The sequence below is a fragment of the Lates calcarifer genome, linkage group LG7_2, assembly GCF_001640805.2.
Source record: "Lates calcarifer isolate ASB-BC8 linkage group LG7_2, TLL_Latcal_v3, whole genome shotgun sequence".
Lineage (NCBI taxonomy): Eukaryota > Metazoa > Chordata > Actinopteri > Centropomidae > Lates > Lates calcarifer.
In genome coordinates this window covers 9,391,378-9,411,365 of record NC_066854.1, presented here as the reverse complement: position 1 = coordinate 9,411,365, position 19,988 = coordinate 9,391,378, and the positions used below count along the sequence as shown (strand labels likewise).

The window sequence follows — 19,988 nt, the reverse complement described above, 5'->3', positions numbered from 1 at the left end:
CATAATATTTGATCTGATTTCTTAATTTCAGCTTGCACTTGGTTTCCCTCATTGAATGTTATGCTTTCATTTTGTTTCTTGTGAAACTGAAGTAGTCAACTGTGCTCAAGCATATAATTAGTTTCAGGCTAACAACAATAGAGAGTGAGATGGAATTGACTACAGAGTATATTTATCAGTAACTGTGGCAGAGAGTAGTGTCAGCTCTTCAGTTATTCTGACAAAAACACAATCAGTTCTACTAACAGGAAGCCAGTCCAGTGCAGTTCCTCTCTGATATTTCATGTTAAAACTAAAATGAACTCTAAACACAAGAGCACTTCAGATTTATAATGATAGGATCCAGTGTGGAGTCAATGAGGCAGCAAGGCACGTATCACCATCGATAAAACGAGCATACCAGTGCTAGTCATTTGTCAGTGATTCATTATTTATTGATTCTTTTATTTTTATTTTTTTTTTTAGTGATTTATGTTTTATTTTTTTCATTTATTTTCATGTCAAGATACTTACTGATCTGTGATCACAGTGATTTCTTCTAGCACAAAAATGAATATAACTATATTGATTGATCAAAAAATCACGATCATGATCAATCATGATTCAGAGATGAATCTACAACTTGTGATCCTATTTCTAACACTGCTGTGAGTCTCAGATTTTTGTTTTTTAGGGAAATGCCTTTACAGCTATTCGACAGTTTGCCGTGACATTTGTCACTCGTGTTCCCTGCAGGATCTATTATTAATCTCGTGAGCCTTCCTTTTCATCCAAAGAGGTTTCTTTTTTTTTTATAATGATCAAATTCCATCAGTCTCAGTTGTGTGTTTAGTGATAGTTAGTAGTAGTGAACCTTGAAATCATCTCAAAATCAGTATGTTTGCATAATGTCACTGTGAGTTGTATTATCTTGGTGATGTTATCTTTAACATCAGAGCTGCTGGTGTGCAGCCTCTTCATCCTGTTTTCCTTAGGCAAATTCCTATTAATAATCTAATTGATATGAGCGTTCACAAACTGACATATTCAGTAGGTGTGAATAGAGTAATCTCTCTCACGCACAGCCATAGAAGCTTGCAAAGATGCAAACGTGTAAATGGGATGGTGTGAGGTGGCCAGTGGGTAAAAACAATGGTTGTTGTGTTCACTAGCAGCAGGGGGTGGGGAGAGAGGCAGGGAGGGCGAAGAGTGTAGCCTATGTGTTGGAGAATAGAGTTTTTTATGAATCCTTATGTAAGTCTGAACCTGAACATCTCTCTTCTAAAACCACAGATTGCTTGGTGTGTCGACAAAAACGGCTTCCGTTCGGTGACTCCTGAGCAGCTCACTTTATACCTGATGACATTTTAAGTTTCAAGCCTAAGCTCTCTGGTTTCCAGAGAGACCTACATTCCCTTTAACTCCTTCATGTGTGGAGAGCCTTGACATGTGGAGTCTTGGAACTCCTGGAGAGCGACCTCTTCATATTTTCACAGTAAACAGTAACCCTCCAAAAACTGTTGCTCCCACTCCTTCATCTCTGAACAGTGGCCTCCTTTCAGGGCCATCACTTAAGGGCCCTATTAATAATTTGACAAGTTTTCTCAAAGATTAATTACGGCCAGCTTCGAGGCTGCAATTACGCAGGGTGGAGAGACTCCGTAAACCTTCTCCAGCTCCATTTCCAGGCCCAATTTTCCACTTATCAAGATGTCAGTGGGGAGGAGAGGTTGTCTGACATTCTGCCTGATGCATAGATCCCCATTAGTTGAAAGGAATAAACAGCACTTACTGGCAAATGCTCTCTGATTCCCTAGCAAACGGCTGAGATTGAATGCGGGATTGGAGTCAATAGGAACCATCTTTTAAGGCCAAGACAAAATAATGCTGGACCTGGTTGCATCAGAGTAAATCTCTCAAATTTGTCAGGATGATAATGTTAAGGCGAGTGTTTCCTCTTGACATGAAGCCATGCTGCAGTAGTACAGGGAGGGTAGACCTGTATTTAGACTGGCTTGAGCAGGGGTGCTAATGGAGGGGGCTCTGGCAAAACAACGTAAGGTCAACAAAGAACTGCACTGGCAATCAAATATGTACAAGCACACATTCTTGGTAGATGATTTCATAGTGTGAAACTTCTATTTCTGTGTTTTACCCTCCGATCATTGTGTCACCACCGTGATAACCTTGAAGAGTTGTACAGTCCTAGCGGAGTATGTGTAAGTAAGTAAGTGTTGAGCAGTGTTTTGGCATCTGAAATTAATTAATGTTTATTCCAACTGGACTTCCTGGATGGAATTCTGTTGCTTTAACACATGGCTGTTTTCAATTTGAATCCAAGCTAACAACAAGAGCCATGCTAGTAGTTTTTTGAGGCTATACTAAAAGCTAATGCTAATGCGTCCAAAACTCTTACAGTGACAACGCTAACATGCTGATGTTTAACGGGTATAATGTTTACCATGTCCGACATCTTAATTTAGCATATTAGCATGCTAACATTTACTGTTTACCACTAATCAGACCACAGCTGAGGCTGATGGGACTGTGATACTTGGTTATAAACCAAAGTATGGGCAAATTGAAAAATTGACTTGATGATGCTAGAGAAAAGTTATTTGCATTGATCCTTGTTCCAAATTTCATGGCCGATCTATCTGACAGTCATCCGGCTATTTCGCTAAAAATAAAAAATTTCAACCCAACGCTGGCACTAAAGAAAATATCAGTAGATCGCTAAAGTCAGTAGGGTTAATCATCTATACAAAACTGAAGCCATTTAATAATTGTTAAAGGATTTCAGTCTGCACCAAGGTGGTGGACTGACAGACCCGCATTGATCCATATAGATCCATGACACTGGCATGGCTAAAAACCAAGTCAAAGACACTACTGAATTAATACCCGCTGCTTTCGAAAGCCAGAGACTTAAAGGAAAGCGTTACAAACCATCATAAGTCTCAGCATTTAAAACACTGATTTTCTTTCCAAATCGATTCAAATTCAGTTCCAACATGAAAGGCAAACTCCAGTAGTTCTTAGCGGGCAGACAAAGTTGTGCACTCAAACACTCGAAGCATTCAAAGCGATTAGTGCTGGAGTTTGACCCACTTCTGGCTCTATATGATGAAGTGTTGAACTTGTGACTGCAGGGTGAGGTGGCAAGTAGCAGCCAGACACCATATATCACCAGCTGAAGAGTGGAAGGCTCCTGTCCTCCACAGCAGATGGTTGGTACCGAGCCAGCCGGCCCGTGCTCGAGTGTGTTTGTGAGTGTGTGTGTGTGTGTGTGTGTGTGTGTGTGTATGTGAGCGAGAGAGTGAGAGAGAGAATACAATGCAGCGAGTGTCCCCGTGCTGTGGTCCGCCAGAGATAAGAGCCACCTGCCTGTCCCATTCTCCCCTCTGCTGAGTTCAAACAGAGCCCTCGGTTTCACTACAACACATATACATTACTGGACAAATGAATCATGTGCATATGTGTTATCAATGAAAATCATTTGGGATGTAAATATTAATTGTCAGGCTGAAAAATATATATATTATATTTAAGTATTTTTGTAGGTTATATTATTTTTGCTGAGCTTAAACATTTTCAAAAAAATATTTTTTATTATGCAGTATTGGAGTGAACTATGGATATCTTCTGCTACCTTCATGATATCTTGTTTTTTGATGTAAATATTGTCTTCTTTATGTTGCATGCTGAAGCATTATCATCCATGTATGCACTCAGTGAGAAAGAGAGGGAAAGAGGGGGACGGAGAGGTGAACTTAGAGCACAAAGGCCAGACTGTTCCTCCTCGCTGTCTGTCCGTGATAACAATGAGCCATTCATTTACCCTGCGAATGGGCCCTAATTAATTCCAACTTTACATTCTGACCTACAATCTCCCCCTGCTCATCCCCTATTTTTCCCCCAGATCCATCAATTAATCCACGCAGCCAGATGACTTCACCCTCGGTCTTTATCTCCTTCACTTCCCTCCTTTTTTGCTGGTTTAGTGCACTCACTAACCAAATGTCACTACAGGCTACTCAGAAGAACACAACGGTAACATATTATCACAGCTCTACAGTTTGATATGGTGAAAGTGCTAGCAATCAACTGCCTATTTACACATCCAGCAGAAACAGAGCATTTAACAAGACATTCATTTGAAGCCATGTGTCTGACAACCTAATTATTTTAAGTCCAATAGTCACTCTTCTTTTAGCTCTGGTTTTGGTCACCACCATTAAGCTGCTAAACTCTCTGCTAATGTTTATTAATCAGCAACCATCATCGTTAATATAAAAATATTGACTAGTTCAGCTTTAAGTTTGCTGTGCGTTCATGTGTTACAGCATGTATTTCAGCCCACCTACCTTGTGTTCTTCTACTAAAGTAAGTGAACTCCCGCCTACAACATCTCCTGCAGAATTAAACTGAATCAAGCTCATTTGTGTGTAATAAGTGTAGGTAGACACAGTATTTTATTTCAGACCTATCTGTGGCTGCTGGAGAAACTAAATGTTAATGTTTATCAGTTATATAATTTCAAGCACAAGCCCTGTTTTCTTCATTTGATTGCAGTATTTTGACATGAATGTGGAGTCAACCTCCCTCTCTCTTCTACAATGGATTTCTCTTTTGTATAATCTTTGAACGTTGGTGTAAAAAAAAGCAAGCCTATAATAATAATTAAAAAAGCTTCTTCTCTTTGGTTCTGTGAGACTGACATCAAAGGCTGACATTTAGCATTTATGTTCCTGATAACAAAAAAGAAAATCTGCTGCAAACTCCATTGCTGCTGCACTGTGATAATACCTCATTATGCATTATGGGCAGAAATTAGACCACAAAATAACAGATAAATAGAAGGGCGGGCCAATAGTTAAAGGCACACAATCTTAATCAAAACAGATGCGCAAACTGTGATACTAAGCTACAGAATACCTTTAAATGGCTGCTGAGACTGGGTTTAATAGGATGCAACTTATCTGTGGCACACATTTAAAAAACATTGAAAAGGATGCCATGGTCTGTAGAACTTGTAGAAATTGATGCTAGTGTTGCTACTCAAAACAAGATCTAGTATCAGTAATATCAATACTTTACTTCTTATTGATCTGCCCACACCTATAGATGGAGGTATATTTTTCTTCACTTACCAGATTATCTGGTGGTTTATCATCATATTTTTGTTTTAAGTGTGTTTCTTGAAATGAGAAAGCGTCTGCCCGCATAACAGAAAGTCTGCTTTTTACATGCCTTGAGTACACCAGTTTCAATCAGAGTTGTCCTCGTGCAAAATCCAGGTTTATTAAAACCGGGATTAGGGCTTATTCAAGTTGATGAAATCAGGATTTAATGTTTACATGCGCAAAAACTTAGCAGGGCTACTTCAAGAATCTAATTAAGACCCAGGATACTAATGTGTATTTAAACTCACTCATTTATAGACCCAGTGCACTGCAAAAGATAAGCATAATTTTTAACCCTTTAACCCCACCCTTACCTTAACCCACCGGCAGCCAGGCGGCTGCTAAGAGGTTAATATCTTTACGTAAAGACCATGTTTCACAACTTATATTTTATAAAGTATAGAAACATTTTTACAACTGACAGACTGTAAAAGGTTAAAACTGTATAATTTTGTTATGTTTGAAATCCCTAACAACAATCTGGCAGCATCACCTGCACAAATTACACCCTGCAGATGTCTGGAAAGCCCACACTGATCTGTACAACAGATCTTCCTTATATTTGTCTGTGCGGGTCCCATCCCTCCTCCTCCTCTCTCGACACCTCACCCTGCTCACTGTGCAGCGTCACACACGCGAGCGCACACGCACGCACACTTCAAAATGGTCCCTTTGCCGCAGTCTCAGCCCCTGCTCTCCCCCTGTCAAACAGAGCTTGGCGCTGTTTCCTTTTTCCTGCCCTACATCCGAAATGCAGGGAGAGAAGTGAGCTGAATTAAGAGGACGAGAGTGGAGGGAGAAAAGGGGGGAGGCTGGGAGGAGAGAGAGAGAAAAAGAGGATGGAGGGGGTTGACAGAGAGACAGAAAAGAGAGAGGTGGGGGGAACAGAGAGGCGAGAGAGGGATATATAGCATGAAATATGTGGGAGGAGAAGGGGGGAGGGCAGGGAGTTGGGTATGGGGGGGCACATGAAGAACAGAGGCTGCTTTGTCGATAGCAACAGCAAACTTTACGGCGATCATTTGCTGCGCTCACTCCACGGCCTCAAAGAGCAGCAGTCTGTTTGTGTGTGTGTGTGTGTGTGTGTGTGTGTGCAGTTCAGGGAATATGTGCTGGAGTGTGTCTATGCCAGCGTGTGTGTCTGTTTGAGTCTAAACATGAGGGAGCTGTAGCCCACCTCCTTCCAAGAAACACATGGAAAACACACACGTCCGCACACTCGCAGGATATTGGGTTGGTTAAAGAGGCAGTAACGTGAAGCTTAGCTTGGCACAGGTAGACCAGATCCTTGATAAGTAACTTCCTCTTTGGCACAGAGAGGATTATGGAGAGGCCAACAAAAATAAGATTATAGACAGTATTTCTCCGGCAATAAAGAATAGGACATGAAATGATTCCTTGGCTAAAGGCCACTGTACAAAGGTAATATTCTGAAGGCCATGCCACAATACTGGTTGTAGCTCTTTATATTGCTATCAAATGCATTTGCCATTGCACTTAAATACACATCTTGATATGCAATTCAAGTCAGCGTGTCACTCAGATATTAGTGTGGTATCCTATCCAAAGAGTTCAAAAACAGATAATGGCACAAACGCTGAATGCACAATGTGTGGATTCTTCTGGCCTAATAAATGTATTGGATGCATTTTCTTCTTTGAAAAGCACTGACAAAGTATATACTTTTAATAATTAAAGAATTTGCATCAGTATTTTGCAAACTAACTTCTTTCCTGCGTTGCTACTTTTCTTGGAACATGACCACCACCTGTCAATCGGTGGGATGGTGTTAAATAATCGGCAAGAATGTTTATCGCATCACCTATATATATCATCAAAACATTGTGCCATAGCACAACTAGAGGTCAAAAACTTCACATGGTACTTTACTACTTTGACTACTGTGACTACTTTGAGAAGTGTCGGCAGTTTTATTGGTTTACGTGTTCATAGTATAACTCAAGTGACACTGGATTTTTAAAGCTGATACCGATACAGATATTTGACAGATAATTGAAAATGCTTTACTGAAAAACATTTTCTCATACTCTAAGATGAGATTAAAGGTGCACTCCATCATTTCTGCATTGCACTTCCATAAAGTTAAAAGTACTAGCGAGTGGCAAATTGAAAAAAATAATGGTCAAAATCAGTGCGGCAAAGGCCGTGATATGCTCATCCCTCTTAAACATCCTCATCTTTCAGACTACTTCCTCACAGTTTGTAACAGTTTCTGTTTAATGTTTAGTCTTAAATCTAACTCAAGGTAACTGTGATTACGTCATCAAGTTTTCCAAATAAAAAAATTGGTTTCAGGTAGAGAAACTCTTTTGTCCTGGCAACTACTGCTCAATGGAAAATGATGATGTTCCCTTAAGTTGCAGAATCCTGACCCCGACCCTTCGTACAATTAGTCAAGTCGTACAGGTCTGTCATAACTCAAAAAGGTCTGATGACTTTTCTTGTAAACCTTGCAGTCCTTTGTGCTTGTTGTTTGTTTTTAAGACCAGCAAAAGGCTGTCCTTATTTGTCTCTTTGGACTCTGGCTGGGAAATGACTGCACTACTCTCTCGAAAGATTGCAAAACAAATAGTGTTTGACTGCTTTTATGAAAGAAACTTAGAAAAAGAAAAAACTTGAAGGTGAGAGATGGGCTCAGGGGCTCAGAGGAAGTGCGTTTTTAAATCTTTCAAAATTATGCTGTGTTGCTGAAACTGAAACTCGAAACTGATAATTCCTGTATTATGTTGATTCTTTATCTGAATGGCACATGATGATGGTAACAGTAAAGATGAACTTTTTTGCCCTTTGACATGGTTGGGTGGGTACTTAGTTTAAAGCATAAACCAAGCTGTATTATGCCCACCCATCTCTCCTCTTGTCATCTACTTACGTCACCTATTATAACCACCTACACTGCGTTACAGTGACAAGCCCACATCGACCAACCAACCCACCCACACACACACACGTATGGTTAGAAGTGCTGCTTACAGACGTACTGTGAGTCTGGGAATGTCAAATCTATTACAGAGTAGTATAGCAAGTATTGTTCCTCTAATTATAGGAGCACTTTGTGTTTATATGTCAGTTTAGAATAGCATTTCCACTCATCCATTGCACCATGTACTTGAAATGACATAAAAGCCTATTGAAATGGTAAATGGACAGTATTCATACAGCACTTTTCTAGTCACGTCAGCCACTCAAAGCACTCTACACCACAGTTTACATTCACCCATTGACACACACATTCATACAGCACTTGTTCTATGCATATATAGAGTGCCCTAACACACACGCACACACCAATGGCAGGCCATTGGGGGCAATTTGGGGTTCAGCATCTTGCCCAAGGATACTTTGGCACGTGGACCAGAGGAGCTGCGGATCGAAACCACTGACTTCCTGATTACTGGGTGACCCACTCAACCTCTGCCCCAAATGAGATTTGTGAGTAAAGTTAAATTTGGGGCCTGGCAGCATTACCTCTTCTAGAATCAAACGGAAAACTACCAGTCCAAACTGTCCTAGTGCTAGGGCTGGAAAGATGCAAAGCTGTGTCTCTAAAGTCTCCTCAATCATACTCCTTTACTGATGCACACATGGACAGCTGCGAAGTTTGCTTGGAGGAGGCATGCACAATTGGTACGCAGACCCTGCGTGGACAAGGCATCTGCACAGAACCTCAGATGGCAAAATCTACGTCACGTGGACCCTCATGGGTCGCAAGTACCCTTGCGTACTTGCATGTGCGGAGAGTATAACACTGGCCTGATGATATTTAAGAAAAAAACACATTCATATAATGGATAGATTTGGAAAAGCTAAAAGGAATGGATAAACTGTTAAAAATAACAGATAAAAGTTGATAGCTAAATGTAATATAATGGACACATGGTTGAAACAGCTTCTGTGTCTCCAACTTGATTAAACTCAACTAAACATGTATGGAATACATGAAAAAAACAAAAAAACAATATCCACTTTAATTATAAGTAATAGTGGTAACTAACATTATAAACACTAACATTTTAAAATCAGTTGTACACATTTGGTGGTGTTAATGAAGGGTCCACAAACTCATCCAATACAGCTATAAGCTATGTCAGACAAAACACTTTGGAAACAGTTGATACAGAATAAATCTATAAGTCGGTTCATTCTAACTTCAACTACACTGTAAGCTGATTAACTGATGCTAAGTCTTAAGCTTCCAATCACGTAGTATTTTCTCTAGGAATGTGAAAATGTCCTGACTCCCCCTCCTGTAAAAGACAAGCTTCATCACACAACCTCTCCGGTTTTCTGTCCTGAATGCAGCCACTGAACCTGCCCACAGGCATGGACACCTAATAGTCCACCCGACAGTGTTAAATAAGCAAAACTCAAGTAGGCATGGTGATTTCATTGGCTGTCCCCTGCGCCAAAAAGAGAAACTTATGTAATCTGACTCTGCAAAGGACTGTGTGTAGTAATGTCATGCAGATTTTAGTCAATGGATTGCAGTTACTGTTCCGTTTCATGAATTACTTCCATTGTCAATTACAGAGGGAGGGAAATTATGTCACCAAACTCTGGGATATTTTTTATAGTTTTAAGAAGTGAAAAATAAATGCTTGTTTGAAGAAGTCGATGGATTTAAAGGATTGCTGGGCTGAATCATTTTTCGCAGCCTTCCCTCCCTCTCTTGCCCGTTGCGCTGACGGTTTTTCTGAGGGCTCCATTCATCCTTCTTTGCCTGTGTGCCACAGCCAAGGCCTGGCTACAACCATGTCGACAGCCTGGGTAGTACAGTGTGCGTATGTGAGAGAGAGACAGTGAGTTTTGGTTTGTAAGGGTCTCTTTCTTCAAGGTCATTGAGCGCAGGTGACCACAGGAAGTTGTTTTCCAGAGCTTTTCCAGTGGTGTGTGTGTATGTGTGTGTGTTCAGCTTAGGCCCGTCTCACCACAGGAACTTCCTCTTTGGGCAAACACATACACAAACACAAACACATACATGCGCACACACTTGACCTGGATACACACAAAATTCCTAAAGGACAAGCACTCCCATGTGTGTTATTCATCCAGTGCCGGTGTCAGCGTGCGTGGAGGAAAATCAATGTTAATGGCGGTGAGTTCATGAGACCTTGGAGACTTTAGCATTGATTTTGACTTTTCTTTAACCTTTATATGACACAAAGTCGATTTAGTGTGCAGGGTTGAGACATCACAGGAAGTGTATTGCTCTTACTGTTTTGTTTCATGAGAGGTTTGTGCAGAAAAAACACCTCCATCCTGTGTTCTGATTCTTAGATCTTCAAAAACCTAAAAAAGCTGATTGTAGTTGCCCCCCGGCCTTAAATGGTCAGCCCTTCCCCCCGTCACGGCAGACATGCCTCGTTATTTTGATAGGCAACTTAACTAGCAGGAAAGTGCCACACTTCTACACCAAATGAGCTCAAGCGAGACTCTGTTTTCTATATTAATCAAGCAGGCATTCCAAGCTGAAGGAATTCTGTTGCCTTTGGCTCCGGGCCAGTTGCAGCGCTGCTTCTTAAGACGCCTCGCAGTGAAATGACATGTTAAGTGTGCGGCTTGTTTTCTCTGACTTCGGGGTCCTAGCAATGAGGCAATCTCTGTCTAGTGGCCTCCAGCGAATCAGAGATGGAACATAAGGTAAGTTATATAAACACATACTTACATTTTGCAATTGGTACATCACTTTTGACTTGTTTAATACTGACCTTACATATGTTAGACTCGCTGCAGCATTCCGCAATACTTAATTTAGATTTTTAGTGGCTATCACACATTAAAAATACTGAAATAAACTGGAATGATACTGAAGCTATTGTGCATATTTGAATAAATAAATAAATAACACCAGCCATATTAGTAGCTAAGCCACTGGGTGAGCATTCCATATAGGAGCAGTTGACAAAGTCCTTCTGGGCAGGTCTTGCCAGTCAGCATGCGCATGTTGCATCAGTGCACCAACACAACTGGCTTGATGTGTTTCTGAGTTTGGCAGACGATTGGCCCTTCTGGGGGGAAATGGCGAGACATGCGTCATACAATCACCATCTTTAGCAAGACGGACTATTCTGTTCACGACTCTTTGGTTTGTCTCCTCCTTTATAACATCTCTGCTGATATCTGAAGGCCGGTGCTATGAAGAGACTTGTCGTGAGCCTCTGCTACACACCGGAGCATGTCACAGCTCTGTAAAGCCTTCAGCAAACCCACATACAGTAGCTCTGGTTATGTATTGTATTTAGATGTCTGTCCATTTATAACATTTAGCATTTTGAAATGTTTTGAAAGTAAGTTTGTATTTGAGTCAAAAGTGGACGCTAGCAAGCCAGGCTAACTAGCCCAAGCTTCTAATGTTAGCACTGATTTCCAGTAGATGAGTCACTAGCAGCTCCCACACGCTCAGTGACATGTTTGTTCAACATTACACAAAGAAGCAGGGTCAAGCTTATGTTAGCCATCAGTCTCTCTCGGGTCTAGTGGTAATGACAAATGACCAGACATTAAAAACTCAGTCCCGTAACCTCAGAGAGCTCACGTATTTACCCCATTACAACACAGAGTAAAGACATGGAATAACAACACAGAATAACAGATGGAATTATGGATGAACATATGGAGGAATTCATATCACAGGTCAGACTATGCAACAACGGACAACATTACCCCTCCAGCTGGTTAACTGCCTGTGTGATATTACAAGTATTGTAGTTTCCCACCCACACAGATATCACATCAAAGTACCAGCACTGATATTGTCTGTGACTGGAGAACACTAGTGTAGGAAAATAAGTAAAATAAATAAAACTTAAATTTCTTCTTCCCATAGTTACAGTTTTGGCCAAAAAAGTACGCAAGTCAAAACCAAGGACATACATATTGATTTCTTTGCACAGACAAATTCTAATTTCAGTTTGACATCAAATAATGTTATGAAACAAGTATCAGCCCAAGAATTATACTGACTCTTGTATAAGCCTGTCACATTCTCCAGATTTCTTTTGATAGTGCCTCCTAAATAAGCCACATAATTCACCCTGTGACAAGGCGAATTTCTGACATACTGCTATGATTTAAGACAGTGTAACTAGGTGTGATTATTCAGCGATGCTTTTTCAGCTCTGTAACCTCAGTGATATTCATGATAATTTAGTCTTTTTTCCCACATTGGCATCCCAGAGCTGCACGTCCCCAGCTGCCTCTAAATATTCTCTATATATCATGGCTCTAAAGCAGCATGTTTCTCTAAACAGAGGAGCCTTTATCTTGTGAAATATTGCACCTGTGCTCGTTGCAGAGTGGATAGCTTTTGGCAGAAAGCCTCTCTCTCTCTTATATGCCTCTCTCTCCCTCCTGTCTTGTCATTGGCTGTTTGGAATCTGAAGGAATCTCAGGTATGCCCACAATCTCCACAGCCATTGACAAATTTCTGTCTTCAGGCTGGTGGAAGCGCACACACACATATGTGCTCCCATGTGCGCATAATGAACGCACGCACACGCGTGCTCACACACACCTTGGCTTGGCTCGGCTGTCATCGTCAGCTTGTCAGCGCACCGCACCTGTGAATGGTAACAAGACCCCGTGGCTCGCAGCGCTCTCATAGCTGTCTGACAGACTCAAGAGATCAATTTCCTCCAGCACAGAGAGCATGGAGAACAGAGGTTTGCCTCAGATTTTAATGAGAAGTGAACTATAACATATAGCTGGTCTAAAATAGGACAGAGGTTGTTTGAGGTCTACGTAAAACACCCCCCCATTTCCTTCATAACGTGTGGTTAACACACTGCTCAACAATGAGTCATTTGGAATTGTCAAAAATCAGCCAAATGAAGCCACAGCGCACTTTAGGGCAGTAAGTGGTTTGAGTTCACCTACACTCTGAACATACTACAACATTACAATCAGAGGTCTCTCCTCCATTACGAAAGTATCAACCATTTTTAGTGTGGAGTCAAGATTAACGGCCTGCCTTAAAGCTTTTTAGCAGCATTTTTCAGACTCATGCATGTCTACAGAACACATGCTCATATTTAAGCCAGCTGTCTACACAGGTATTTTACTCATGTTATACATATGCGACCTGAAGTATATTTTTATACTTCAAGTCTCTTTTCCTGATTGTATACTGGGCTCTGAGTGCTACCAAAACACATACTGTGCCTTAACACCTCTTGAGTCGACACACCTGAGCACCAGAGCTCCTGCTGCTGCTCTGCTAACATGCTGCTCATGCTACACCTTCTTACTGTGTAGACACAGTGTGAGGCTGCAGTTATGTTTGTGAGATTGTACTCAGGCAATGTGGTCCTTTGAACTAAATGCTAATTTACAGCATGCTAACGTGTGTGTAATGTCTGACAATACTAACATGTTGATATTAAGCATAAAATATCTAACATGTTCACAATCTTAATTTAGCATGTTAGCATGCTAACATTTGAAAAGTAGTATTTTTGATAAGATATGTCAGTCCGAATCAAAATCGTGGACCAACATTGTCATCCCTAAAATGATGCTTTTAGCGTGGCTAAAAACACAATGCCTAACGATGCAAATTCGTATGATCTGCTTTTTTTTTTTTTAACCATATCTATTATAACCCATTTTTACCAGTTTGACTCATTATATGGGAGCTATGACCATTTTTATAGAGCTTATCTGTGGGTATTACTTGTTGCATTGGCAGAGAAAAAAAATCTGTCACGTGCAGCCATGTTGTCTGGGTAGGTTAGAGCACTGTTGCTGGATGTATACTTGTAATGCCATCCACTCTCAATGGACTTCAGACATGGCTTAGTTTATTCTAAAAATACTTTCCTACACACTTGAACTCTAAGGTGCTATTCTAGCAGAAAAAGAAGAATCCACTGCAGCTGAAAAACTGCTACTGTTGTTCAGGAACAGTAAATACACATCTTAACAGTAAATGCTGAGACAATAGCACTTGCACAACAGCTCAGTGATATGAGTTTCACACAAATATCTTTCTCAAGTTTGCAAGCATTATCCAAGAGCGACCACCATGAGCTACTGGTCATACCAGACCAAGTAAAGCTGTATGCTAAAACTACTAAATGCACTGAATTGACGAAGGATGTGTGTTATTACTTAGGATTTCAACTATAAATGTTTAAGAGGAAGAATGTATTATTTCTCCTTTGAAGAATTACATAGTCCCACTTTAAGTGTTTAGCATTTCTAAGTTTGGAAAAGGACTTTGTTTCAGTATATGCATATGACTGCGCTTAGTGCAAAAAATCTCAGGTTCCTGCAGGTATTGTTCATGGGGAAAACAAGTAGATTTTAGACAAGGCTCCGGGGAAATACAGTCCACTGCTACAGTGAGTAGCATTAATATCTAGACTCAAATAAAAATATGAGCACAATAGCATTGTTTTCTAAAGCTGTACGGGCCAACTGTCTTTCCAATATACTTTGCTGTCAAAAGAAAGCCATTTTAAGAAGGTATGATGCTCCATGAGTGTCAGTGCCCTTCTCAGACTTTACACAAGGCAAAATCTAATTAAATACATGCCTGGAAGTCTCAAGTGTATTTCACACGTAATGGTACATTTCAGTTTACTGCAGCCCGTCTTAGTTACAGTCTTTTAACCTCTTAAGACATACCCAATGCATTGTTAGGTTTGAGCCATAGAGAGGGGAAATCTGCTTTTAATGGAGCTGAATGGCACACAGGTTGATCATATCTTTTTCTCTCACAGCTTTGTTCCACATGATCTCACTCTCTCCCCTCACCCCAATCTCCAGCTTACAACGAGAGGACGACAATGGAGACATATATAGTAATATCACACTAGAATTCCTCTGAGCTCTACACTGGTGTCTCTTAACATGCGCACACAAACACAATGGCCAGTACCAGTTAGGAGGAAGGACGTGAACAGGTGTTCCAACTTCCTCCACAGCTTAGATTTAAAGTTTGTGTGTGTGTTGTAGTCTGCTATTTTGTATTTTTTCATAGTACCAGTTATGTCTATGTAGATTTGACTTGCAAATGCCCTCACCCTCCTTCCATGCGATGTAATTTGAATAATTCGATCCAGGTCTCAATGATACTATTCAAGTACGGGGTTACGTGATGTCCCTGCTCCTGAAAAAGGAGACGGTGGCTTGCAAATTGTGGCAAAAAAACAAACAAACCCTGAACTCAACGATGGAAATATATTTGCCTAGAGCCCACTGTATGTTGCTTCTGAAGAGGGTCAAAATTTCTGTTTACCTATTGTACTGACAGATGTTTCTAGCATGTATAAAAAACAGCATGTGAAATCCTTCAAAATACAATTTAACCACTAGTTCTCAAACCCCATCTCAGAATCATATTTAGAACCACTGAATTAAACAGAAAAATTTAAAGCTGCACTTATGCATGTTTTCATATTAACAACTGATGAAATTAATTCAGCAGTTCCACTCTATTTTTCATAGCCTTTTAGCATCTTCCAGCTAATTGTTTTGAGGTGTATGTCCCGCAGCTTTAATGTTTTTGGTTGGTTTTGGCAAATAAGCTCTGATAATCCCACTGTATGTTGCTTGCTCAAACAGCAAATAGACAAAGCTAGCAACTATGTGGAGCATTTAGCTGATCAGGAACCAGATATTTCCCTTAGGAGTCAATGAAGACCAGAACAAAAGGATGGTGTACTGGATTTCAATTCAACAGGTGGCCAGAAGCTATGCTAATATGAATGCTAATATTGCTCCATGTCTCTTACATGTGCAAATAGGCATTTCTTTGCCATATCAACTTCGCAATGTGATAATAGTCAGTGTTGTATTTGCCCCAAAGTTACTGCAGCTTTAATGTTTTCAGTGAGTTATTTGTTGCAAAATAGATGTAATCAGTCAAACTAATTAACACTTTTTATTGCACAATCATTACGTTTTTATATTTAAGGTATTCAGCCGGTAAGTGACAGAGGGTAACAGTGTAATAAGATTTAACTCAGTACCTTTAAGGATATGGGAATGTCATGAAGAAGTGTTCCAGTAATGTACATTGCATGTGTGATAGTTGTTTTGCGAAGGTTTTAAACACACATTGTTTACATGGTGCTAGATATCACCACAGTGAACTTTGTTTAATCCTTAAAATCCTGGTTTAGAAAGAGGGAGATGACTGTGGTGAAACATCTTAGCTAAGAAATACCTTGTTCTCTAAATCTATCCCTATAATTCAAGCATATAATTACTTTTGCACCGGGCTGTACATACATTCAACACATAACTTCATAGCATTAAAACATTCTGCAGCTATGGATGCTTACACTTCTAATGTAATTTGACAGTAGCAATCAATCATTTCATTTTCTATGCAGGCATGTAATATCTACAGGAAAAAATATGAGAGCACAAACCACTTTTCACAGATTACATCTCAGTATTTCTCAGTATATCTGGTCCCCTTGTGATGTAACTGACCTCATTTTTTCCAGTTATGTCTGCAAACAGTGTGTGGCTGAAGGTATATATGAACGCTAAATTTCTGCTATTCTTTTCAATGTAACAACGTAAACTATATAATTCAAAGTCTGCGACTGATTATACACATGCATCCACATGTGTATGTATGCACCCTCCCAAAACACACACAAGCCCACGCACACATAATTGCCACCATCGCACACATCCACACACTAAATGTGATGTGGTATAGTGAGCTGTCAGACCGCACTAATTCCTCTTTTTATGTGTGTCTGTCCTACTGTGTAGCAGAGGGATCAGGATTGCCTTTCAGGATAACAACTGAAGCTCTAAGCTCTTAGTGTGTGTGTGCGTGTGTGTATCTGGGTGAACAACAATTGGCCGCTAAGCTGTAAAGAGCCTTGCAGCCACGGTGTCGCCAACAAATATCCACTGGCTGTCAGCAACGGACCAACTTTGTGTGTGTGTGTGTGTGTGTACGCGTGCAGATGAGCCAACTTCCTGTGGTGGATTGAAGTTAAGTGCTGCTATTAGACTTAGGCCTCCAGTCGGGCTTTATTGTCTGGGCAAAAGACTCGATTATGCTGACAGAAACACACACGTGTGCAAGAATACACATGCATGCATGCACACAGGTCCAGTTTTTGAAATTCTACAAAGACCTGTCTGCAGGCCTTCACACTGCACACACTCCCTCCATCTTCTTCACACCCACTAAACTTTTATGACAGATACACTCTCTGGTGTCTCTCTTGCTACCTGTATTTGCTGTAATCTTCCTCCTCAAGGCATAACAGTAGTTCAGCTGTCACCGAGGTAAAACTGCGTTGCATAAGATTTCGATTTTTAAGTGCAGGCGTGCCCCGTAATTCACCTCGCAGAGCTGTGCTCTTTCCCAAAGCTGCGGAGGTGAACGTGTCTCCAAGCTCGACTATAAAAAGTAAATACGAAACTTCAAAAAGGGCAGAAGTTGTAATATAAAAAGAGGAAAATCTGGACGTTTAAGTGCTTGGGATTCAGCGCTTTGCAAGGTAAAAAGACGATCAGGCGGAGAATTTGCCAGCCGTGTATCACTTATATCACTTTCTTGAATAAAACTCTGCTGTTGTCTTCATGTAATTCGACTGTATGCATGGTGAAGTGCGACAGTAGCAGAGGACAAGCTCAATGGAAAGTAAAACCACAGTCAGGTGGGGGGATGCGCCTCAGCTTTGAGCTCTAAGATGTGTGCCTCTCTCAGCCGCCCACATCGGAAAACAAGAGAGAAAAGTTCAGCTTCTGAGAAAATGCTTTCACTGGTAGAGAAGAGAAAGGCGTGGTGATTTTTTTTTTCTTTTACACCTACGGTTTATCACCACAGCCTCTTTCCAGCCATGTTAAACTGACTTTTCTGAAACAAGCTTGGACCAGTATGAACTAAGACCAGTATAGATACTTGATCAGAAAACAAAAAATAAAACTTGATCTTAATGCAGTCCATGAGAAGGTTTATCTCTTGTGACACTACTTTAAAACACTTCTCTGTTTAGTGAACGTTGTGTAACTCAAAGAAAGTCTGAGTTTAAGCCGTTGTCACAGCTGAACCGCAGGGACAAAGTCCAGATGCTCACAGGAAGATGATTTACCACAAAAAAAAAAAAAAATTGATTGTTAGTCTAAAAATGTTTTCAGTGCGTCATTGAAGACAGAGCCACAAATTTACAAGCTGAGTGGTAGCCCCTCCCACTGTAGACCTGAGGAGATGCGAGGAAACGAAATGTGTTTTTAGAGAAATGGCACGTCCCTTCCTTTCCTTTCCTTGCACAGTTTATTCAGTTTTTATTATTGCGCTAAGATCAGTCAAATCACAGTGTGTATGCCGGCTGCCTGATCTACACTGGAAACCCAATTTGTTCTATGCATGTATGATGGTTAAGGGTAGGGGCAGCTGCGCCAGGAAGTAGCCACAGTTTGAAAATGCGTAGAACAAATCTGGTTTCCGGTATGGATCACGCAGTGACAGTGTAAATGATCCTCACTGCTCAGACACTGGAAGATCCATGCTGGAAACCCAGGTTGTTCTGGGCATGTATGATGGTTAGGGTTCAGGTTAGTCTGAACATGCATGGAATAAATCTGGTTTCCAATACAGATTGGGTAGTGACAGTGTAAATGCTCAGACACTGAATGCACATAAACCATATTTCTATGTGTGGGACACATTTTTTAAATATAATAATTATTTAAATAATCATTTACTTGTGTCCTGTTTGTAAATTCATTAGTTAATAATCCTGGTTATACTGTTTTTTGTAACTTTTCCTATTTCTGAGTCACAAAATCTACACACAAAGATTCAAGACATGGACTTAAACTTGAGTGAATCTGTGTAACCACATTCACAGTGAGTATTTTTACTTACATATACTAAAGTGTATATGTAAATATATAAATATCTTTGTTTTTAGAATTTTTATTTAACTGTATGTTTTGCCTTTCTGTGTGATATTTCTGCAGCAGTGACCTATTTCCTCTTCTAAGATATCTCAACTTTCACCTTGACATGAAGGTTGCAGCAGAAGGAAACATGCAAATATGTTTTTGCCCCAAATAGAATCTTTATATCAGTTTTCTCTCACCACCTATTCCCTCTCTCACACACCACACCACCACACACACCACACACACACTGCTGTTTGATTGCTTAAGCCTGGCCGTCAGACAGACAGACAATGCATCCATGAAGAATAGCCTTGCTTCCTTCCTGTCTTCCTGTGCCGCGTTCTGCCTTGGTGAGCAGGGTGAATAGGCCGCTCTGCCCCACAGCCGCCATGAACCGCAGGGGCCACGGCGGCTAAAACCAACAAAGAGAGCCGTTCTGGGGCCTTTTTTTTCCCCAATTCACATCCCCTCCTCCTCCTCCTCCTCCTCCTCCTCCTCCTGCTGCCAAATCACTGGGACTGCCGGGCAGATAAACAATCTCTCCGCGCTCTTGTGTTTCTTGTTTTTTATCCTTTTATGCACCAACTCTTACTTTTTCAGTCAGAATTGCTTGTTTTTAGTTTTAGAATTATTTTCAGCACTAATTCTTACTTATAGCTCATTGCCTTTAAACCCTTTCAGACCAACTAAATAAATAAAAAAAGCACAGAGGAACTGAAATGACCCGATGTGAGGGTCCATATGCTTTTCGAACATTTCACTCACACATACTTTGTATTGTACTACTTCTTCCTCATTAGCACAAGTGAAAATACACCTCCTTTTTCCTTTAAACTGCATAGTCCAACAGACAGGACTATTTTTTTTCTTCAACACATCCATCTGATTGGCCTCCCCCACCCCCCAACAAGACAACCATCTCCCTATGGGAATACC

At 40.6% G+C, this 19,988-nt stretch overlaps 1 long non-coding RNA gene across 1 annotated transcript in view; it reads right to left on the bottom strand.

Moving 5' to 3' along the window:
• LOC127139150 (uncharacterized) overlaps positions 1-19,988 on the bottom strand; it is a 204,025-nt gene that overhangs the window by 37,271 nt on the left and 146,766 nt on the right. The gene's annotated exons all lie outside the window — the stretch shown is intronic.